Source organism: Montipora capricornis, chromosome 10, assembly GCF_036669925.1.
Source record: "Montipora capricornis isolate CH-2021 chromosome 10, ASM3666992v2, whole genome shotgun sequence".
Taxonomy (NCBI): Eukaryota; Metazoa; Cnidaria; class Anthozoa; order Scleractinia; family Acroporidae; genus Montipora; species Montipora capricornis.
Window position 1 is genome coordinate 7,381,099 of NC_090892.1, and position 8,183 is coordinate 7,389,281.

The window sequence follows — 8,183 nt, forward strand, 5'->3', positions numbered from 1 at the left end:
TTAGCCCAGGTGACAACTGAAGTTAAGCTCCTCCGAATGAGTTTAGTACTTGGATGGGGGACCGCTGCGAAGTCCCCGTAACGAAAATCAGTAATTCGTTTTTTTTAAACTTGATTTCATTTTTTATTTTGTTTGGCCGTTGAAAGCTATTTTCTTATTTTCTTTCTACGTTAAAACGGCTGAACAAACCGGTTCCCAAGAAATATTGGAGTATTCGTGCTATGCAAAATACTTCTAATGAAGTATTCGTTCTGTGCAAAATACCGTAATGTTCACAGCGGAACATACAAGTATAATTACGAAGCAAGATCTAGAAATAACGTAGAAAATTCTTCTTACCTTTAAAGCTTGTCTTTCTCAAAGAAAAAACATCTGTCCACTTTATCGAATATTTTAATACTGTGTCAATCAAGGCCGGCGGAAAGATTCGACCGCTTTTAGTCGTTGCAAAAGAACTGTGTCACGGTGCCCGAGTGGTCTAACGCGCGCACATATCGCGAAATGCAGGGAAAGTATATGGTTTCTAATTGGGGCAGGGAAGTTCGAATATACTGAAGGGTATAAGGGTAAATTCACCAGATCGGAGCTTAATTCAATATCCGTGGCGTATGCACATTTGTGACTATCAACAAAAAAAATAAAATTTGGCACCAGCCCGATTTTAAGACGTGGTATGCCTTCGGCATTCCACGTAAAAAGGATCTGTTTCGTCGAACGAACCTGTAAGCCAAAGGTATGACTTCTGGGTGACCCCTAAAATAGTCTTAATGCAGGCGCGGATCCAGGATTTTGAAATGGGGGGTGAATTTTTGTAATAATGTAATAGAACCAAAGCCTGGTTGAGGTGTTTCAGGGATAAGAAAAAAAAGAGAGAGAAGGACGGCTCAGAAAAAGGGGGGTGAAAATTCACCCATGTCACCTCCCCTGGATCCGCGCCTGTAATGACCCCCCAACTTGAAAATAATTGCCTGGAACGCTGCACGTACCACAGCCAACCCAGTGTACCCTCACGAGGAGGGTCTAGTTAAATTTGATCCTGGTAGTTCCTAGTTCAACTTCTCAGCTGCACTTGTTAATAGCCAACTGGTTTGCCTGCGGCCAGTTGGGATTCTCAACAGTTGTTCTTGTTCTGTTCTGTCGTTTCGTTGAGTGTGTTTTGCCGGCCCTGAAAAGCCCTTAGTGGAAGAGATCAATTATGCATGTAATGACCGAGAGATGAGTAAAATCGTGCGTCGGTTAACTTGTTTTTGCATTTGAGAGAGTTAATTAAAGTGCTGCTGTGATCAAATTTTTATCCCTTGAGTTTTTTAGTTTATCACATAGAGTACCATAAAGCATTAAAAATGCTGTTTACCGTTTGGAAATATCTGCATTGGTTCCGGAGATATTTAAGTTTGAAAAATGTGTTAAATATGCAAATGAGAAGGCTGATGACGTCATTCACCAGACCCAATAGAACATCAAGAATATAAATAGAGCTATCTCGGTCAATTTGCAACAGAGACCATTGAAACTTGGTGAGCTAATAGTTCTGAAGGCAACACACCTATGACTGTAAAGAAATTGGTTCCCATGGCAACTCACTCTTTTCCAGTCCCCTCCAACCTGATTTCAATATTTTGGTGATCTCAGGCTAGAAATACATTTACTAAGGCCACAAACATGACCTAACATCTTTATATGCTGGCAAGATCATGCAGAAGAGGCACCATTTGCAAATATCAAAACAGAACGCCAAAGGTGGTCTGCAAAGCTCTTAATGTCAGGGAGGTCTGGAACCCAGTATGTTTCCATGGAAACAAAAATGGTATGCTCATATTGTGGAACACATCTACTAGAATCTTAGTGCAAAGAACCAAGCACTTCTGATACAAATTGGCTGAGATATCTTTCTCCATCATACTTGATCAAAATTTGGTTGGGTTTATGACGTCATCACTTGGCTAATTTGCATATTAAGAAAACTTGAATATCTCCAGAAAATATCTCTTGAAAATGGTAAACAGCATTCTTCTTCTCGCACAGACTACGTGTTTATGTGCCAAAATGGCTTAGATAGGGAAGATGCAAATTTCGTCACAGTAGCACCTTAAGGACTTTTGGACGACCTAATTATAAGTAAAATAGACAACAAGGAGTTTTAACAAAATCGAAGGCAATTCCCCAAAGCAACGATAGATATGTAATTGATACGCACCAACTAATTTGTAAAAGAAAATATGGCTATTTTCATGCAAATTTATCGACAATTATTACGACACGATCAATTAATTAAAAAAAAAAAAACAAATAGTGTCGAATGAAATAAGGTTCTTCACGGTGAAAGTTTGCAATATTCGAGAAAACGTCGTCGTGTAAGTTGAATGCATCTTATGTTCTTATATCATAGATAAAACGTAATATTCTGTTTAAGATAAAGGGCCTGAAACTTGGTAAGCCGATACATCCAGAAGTTAAGACAGTACTCGTCTGTATGGGCCAAATATTGTACGCTTTTAGCCCTTAATTAGGGCAAGGTTTAACTCTTCGAGGATATTTCAAAATTATAGACCAAGAGCTTAGCTGGGGAAAACTTTGGCCCGAATCGTAACTTACGAGAAAATTTAGTTTCACTAAAATTAGTTTTACTAAAATGAATTCCGCTTAGCGAAAAAAGAGGAAAAAAAGAGACTGAACAAAAAAACAAAGTGAACTTGGCAACAACGTTTCGATAAAAGACGACCTTATCGGACATAAGAATTTACAAACTGGTATTTAGATATTCATTCTTTATATGTATTTGCCTTTCTATAATGTCAAAAAACTGGACTCTACGTTTGAGCTGTCTGGAAGGACAGAGAGCTGTTAAATGTTTAGCACGAGGCAGGTGGAAAAAGCTATCTTTACTGAAAAACCTCAAAACGCGCTATATAGCAAACCAAAAAAGGTTTTAATTTATTTGGTTTTAACTTTTATCGCCCGCAAGCCTCTGTTAACTTTACTACACAAAATGTTACCGATTTCGAAAATGAGTTGATATTTTTAATTTTATCGAAATACACCAAGACACCTGTCGCATCGTTGGATAATCATGGCGTTACATGTTGTCTTCATGGAAAACAACATTAGCGCCTTTACCGTCACAAAGACACCAGAAAAGGTTTCGCACCTATAGGAGAGCAAGAAAATTGTTATTTATTTTGTTAGTATATTTGTTGCCGGTCAAAACCCGTTACAGGTTGAATTCGTTTTTACCAGAAACTCATAAGGGTTTAAACGTGTAACGGCCCCTTGTGTGCTGAGAAACAAGCTTCCGAATATTCAATTTGCTAAGTACCATATTTGGAACAACAACAGCGAGGGGTTTCCAAATATGGTACTTAGCACTGAAACATTCAACCAATCAGTTCGCACTGAATATTCGGAAGCTGTGAACGCGCGTTACACGTTTCAACCCTTATGGGTTTCTGTTTTTACCTAGGTTGAATACGCACTCAGATGAACCGAAAAAACTTTTTTTGGAGCCTAAATTAAGCCTAGGGAAGAATTAGGGTCAGCAACGACAAAGGATAGTTTTTGCTATTAGAGCGGTTTTCAATTGAGTGTGGAAAGTAATTAGCGAATTGCTTTGGTTTTGCATTTCTTCACTCAGTGATTGGTTCAAAGTTCTCGATCCACTTTTTCAACCAATCAGAAGTGAGACCAAAACCAATCGTGGCTCGCGCGTGCACATTTTCCCGCGCTTTGTGTTGGCTACGTGTAATTACTTCGAGTTTTGATTGGTTTACTGGATTGTCTCCGTCCTTTTTGATTGGCCAAAATAACTACTTTGGTTTTGGTTTTACGAGCTTCTGCCTGAGAGATCGGTGGCAGACTTAGAAATGAAGGTCGGCCGATTTCGCTTAAAATTGGTACAAAACGTACTTATGTCGACTTAGGTAATATGCCAAAGTTTCAGCTTCAACGACTTTTTTTAAACTTAGTTCTGGATATCAGCCCCTCAGGGGTCCCCAGAGGCTGATTTTCAGTGCAATTTTGGCCACTTTTAAATCTCTCTTTTAGCAACATGAAATTAATTTCAGGCAAAAACAAAACCATCTTTGTAAAGCCCTGTCCTTAGGCTTTTATGGGTGAGAACATTAGCTCATGGAAATTTTTCCCTAGCCTGTGGCTGTTATCACAACTTGGTCATATTTGAAGCATATGGAAAGCAACCGGAAATGGCCTGTTTTTCAGACCAAATATTTTTCAAGCCCATGTTTTATATATTGAGGTCTTAGTATCCCTGCAAAGTTCAGCCCTTAGTTTAGTAATATCAAGAAAAAAATACTAAGGTAGAGGCTTTTTACTAAGAAAAAAACTTACGAGAAGATGGCTAACCAGACCACTTCCGGTTAAAGTTTCAACAAAGTGTGTCTGCAAAAAAATCAGCCATTTAATTTCGATTATCTTTTTTCCTTCCGAGTTATGGTTAAAAGAGACTCTGAAGTTAATTGTAACCGAAAAGACTTGCCGTTAATAAGAAATTTTTATGTGATTGTTTTAGGACCGATCAGATAGTGGTCCGACAGCGGTTATAAATTTTCTTTTAAGGGATTGTAGGGAAGGGGCATGTCTGTAAAAGTGAAGCCAGGTAAGCGTTTTTTGTAAGTGAATTTATCCAGACACTTTGCAAATAGACTGGAAGAGTGACTGCAATTTGTGTTAGACGATTAGCTTGAATTATATTCGAAATTTCTTAAAGGTTCCAAACGATTCTCAAGTAGTGTCACGACAGATGTTGTGGTTGCTTTTAAAGAGAGCGATAAGTTCTTTTTTCTTCAGAAAATATTAAAGCCCAAACAGGTGGGTTATAGTACTACTGAATGGAACTACAAAGCTTGCTTATATCCTGATTTAATTAGCGCTTCATTACTACGGGCCACAGACGTGATACGTTGAACGAGTTGAACAAAGGAGATAAACTCAACATTGCAGTTTGTACGAAAAAGATGCAATTTTGCATTGTGATTTACCGGCAAGAGTTGCGTTGTTAGGTAAATAAATTGTTTTCGCAGCGGCTGTATTGTCCGTAATTTTCAAGACTTCTTTCAAGAAATTTATAACCGCTGTCGGACCACTATCTGATCGGTCCTAAAACAATCACATAGAAATTTCTTATTAACGGCAAGTCTTTCGGTGACAATTAACTTCAGAGTCTCTTTTAACCATAACTTGGAAGGAAAAAAGATAATCGAAATTAAATGGATGATTTTTGCAGACACGCTTTGTTGAAACTTTAACCGGAAGTGGTCTGGTTAGTCATCTTCTCGTAAGTTTTTTTCTTAGTAAAAAGCCTCAACCTTAGTATTTTTTTCTTGATATTACTAAACTAAGGGCTGAACTTTGCAGGGATACTAAGACCTCAAGATATAAAATATGGGCATGGAAAATATTTGGTCTGAAAAACAGGCCATTTCCGGTTGCTTCCCATATGCTTCAAACATGACCAAGTTGTCATAACAGCCACAGGCTAGCGAAACATTTCCATGACCTAATGTTCTCATCCATAAAAGCCTAAGGATAGGGCTTTACAAGGATGGTCTTGTTTTTGCCTTAAATTAATTTCATGTTGCTAAAAGAGAGATTTAAAAGTGGCCAAAATTGCACTGAAAATCAGCCTCTGGGGACCCCTGAGGGGCTGATATCCAGAACTCAGCTAAAAAAAGTCGTTGAAGCTGAAACTTTGGCATATTACATAGACCTTATTCATAAATGGCGGTCACATATATAATTCTTTTGTCCACGTGCAAATTAGCCTATCAAGCCTCATTTTAGAGCAAGAATTCTTTTCAATTCACTGTATGGTATCGAGGCTTGGTAGGCTAATTTGCACTTCGACAAAAGAATTATAAATTGGCCGCCATTTATGAATACGGTCTATAAGTCGACATAAGTACTTTGTGTACCAGTTTTAAGTGAAATCGGCCGACCTTCATTTCCAAGTCTGCCCCGGTCTCTCAGGCAGAAGCTCTTACGACACTCGATTGAAACTCGCTCTATACATGGATATCGATCGAGTTGTTATAATGAATAGAACTGCGTTGCTGTTTGTCGTTGTAGTGTAGAGGTGAAAATACAGTACTATCGATCTGGAGGCTCCGTGTTCGAGTACCGGCAAGTTCTTTTTTTCCGTGGGGTGGGGCACGCCCATATAGAAAGGACGGGGGGTGCCCGTCGGAAATATTGAAAGGAACCCCTAAAAGGTAGGTAGATCCTGTCTTGTGGGCGTGCATGAATTTTTTTTTCACCCCTAAGAGGTACCAAATTATGGGTTTTAATTAGACAAAATTAAAAATTGTCAAATGTCTCCTGCCATAATTTTTCGGCTCAATACCCTAAAAGGTACCTTTAAAGCTCCCGCTGTGGACCTTTTGAGGCTGAACACTCCAAGAGAACTTTTAATTTTAAAACAATTTTTAATCCCTAAAATATACGACGACAACATATACAGGGGCACCCAACGAATCTGTTCCTCACATTATCTGTTCCCCAGAGGAATCTTGCTGGCTGGCAAAAGTACAGGTGTTTCGATGAGCTGACTGGGAAATTTTGTTATTGATAGAGGTTTTGCCTGGGAATTACTGACTTTTTCTAGCATTTCAACCCGAGCTGGCTGTAGAAACTCTGAAGACTGAGGACGACTAAAAAAAATAAAATAAAAAAATAAAAAAAAAAAGAACCCCTTCCCTCTCCGATCCCAGAGAGTAGTCACAAACATACAACGGCTGGTCAGAGTGATTGCACTTGCGGAAAAAACCTGTTTTGTCCCCGTTTTGTCGCTTTTGTTCGGTCGTTTTGGATCGAGGGATTTGAAAGCGCGCGGAATTCCTAGCTGGGAAATAAATTTGATCAGCTGGCTGGGAAACCAACCAATTTTATCTAGCTGGCTGGGAAATTTCTTGTGTGCCTTGCTGGGAAAAAGGAACAGATAATGTTTTCCCAGCAACACTGAAAAACACCTGAAAATGCCTTAACAACATTTATTTTCATTAACTGGGGTATAATAATACATTTTACAACAAATTGGTCGTTGGGTGCCCCTGCATATACAACATCTGGTGCGTTTTGCTCTGCTAACTGTGAGGTGATTAGAAAAATGTCAGTCACTTCCGACCAAACTGGATGTCAAAAAATAGGTTTCCTTGATTGGAATCATTTCGGTAGTGGGTGATAATTCAAGATCTTTGAATAAGAATGGAGTTCAATTCCTGAAAAAGCAACTTTGTTTACAGACAACAACATGGTCGCAAGCAAATAGAGCTTTTCGTACGCTCTGATTGCTAAAACGTGGGAGTGAGTGGCCAAGTAGTAACCGAAAGGAGGCAAACTGGCATACAGTAATCTAAATAGGGAGCCTACGCAAGAATGAGGAAGACGGCTAGCTACGAGAAGGCCATGAAACTATATATATATATATATCAGTTGTCTTCGTTTTACATTTTGGTACTCTTCTTGGCTGTGAAAAAGCCCTGAAAACACGAAAACGCGAAGTTTCTAGCTTTCTCTCCAAACATCCACCAACTTTATTCTTGGAATGTTGATACTCACTTTTCAGGCCGAATGAATTAGAGTAATCACGAAATTACTGCAATTGCGTGAAACAAGAGATTATCGTGAAATAGTACTTTTAGATAACGTTCTCGTATCAGACTCGTATCCGTCGACGTCGTCCTTTCGTAATCTCCCTTATGGATATGTTTTCGGCTTCACCCTTTATTTATTCAACTTGTGTGGAAAAACTTGCGAATTTATTTACCTCAGTTACGAAATCGAATAAGTGGTGAATAACTTTGAGCGTTTTGTCAAAATGATTTGAACCCACGAGTTACTTACCTTGATTGATCGTCTGGGTGAAAAAGAGTCCTGGGAAGAACTGTTGGCTGTGAATGACGTTTCGACAACCTGAGCGGAAGTCATCTTTAGAGTCAAGTGACGGTTGGAAACTAAACGAATGTAGTCATGCTCTGGTTTGCGTTGAGATTGGTAGTTGGGTTAGTTTCTTTCCAACTACCAATCACAACACAGACCAAAGCATCACTACATTCGTTCGAAATTCCAATCGTCACTTTGCAATTGACTCTGAAGATGATCTCCGCTTAGGTTGTCGAAACGTCAGTCGCTGCCAACAGTCCCTGACGATCAAATTTCATCGAGGTGTTAAC

At 39.0% G+C, this 8,183-nt stretch overlaps 1 protein-coding gene across 1 annotated transcript in view; it reads left to right on the forward strand.

The window, feature by feature from the left end:
* Window positions 1–2,282: 2,282 nt before the first annotated feature.
* LOC138022336 (sphingosine 1-phosphate receptor 3-like) overlaps window positions 2,283–8,183 on the forward strand; it is a 7,719-nt gene continuing 1,818 nt past the window's right edge. The window contains exon 1 of the mRNA XM_068869452.1: window positions 2,283–2,354. The gene's annotated coding sequence lies outside the window, so the exon portion shown is untranslated. The remainder of the gene's footprint in view (window positions 2,355–8,183) is intronic.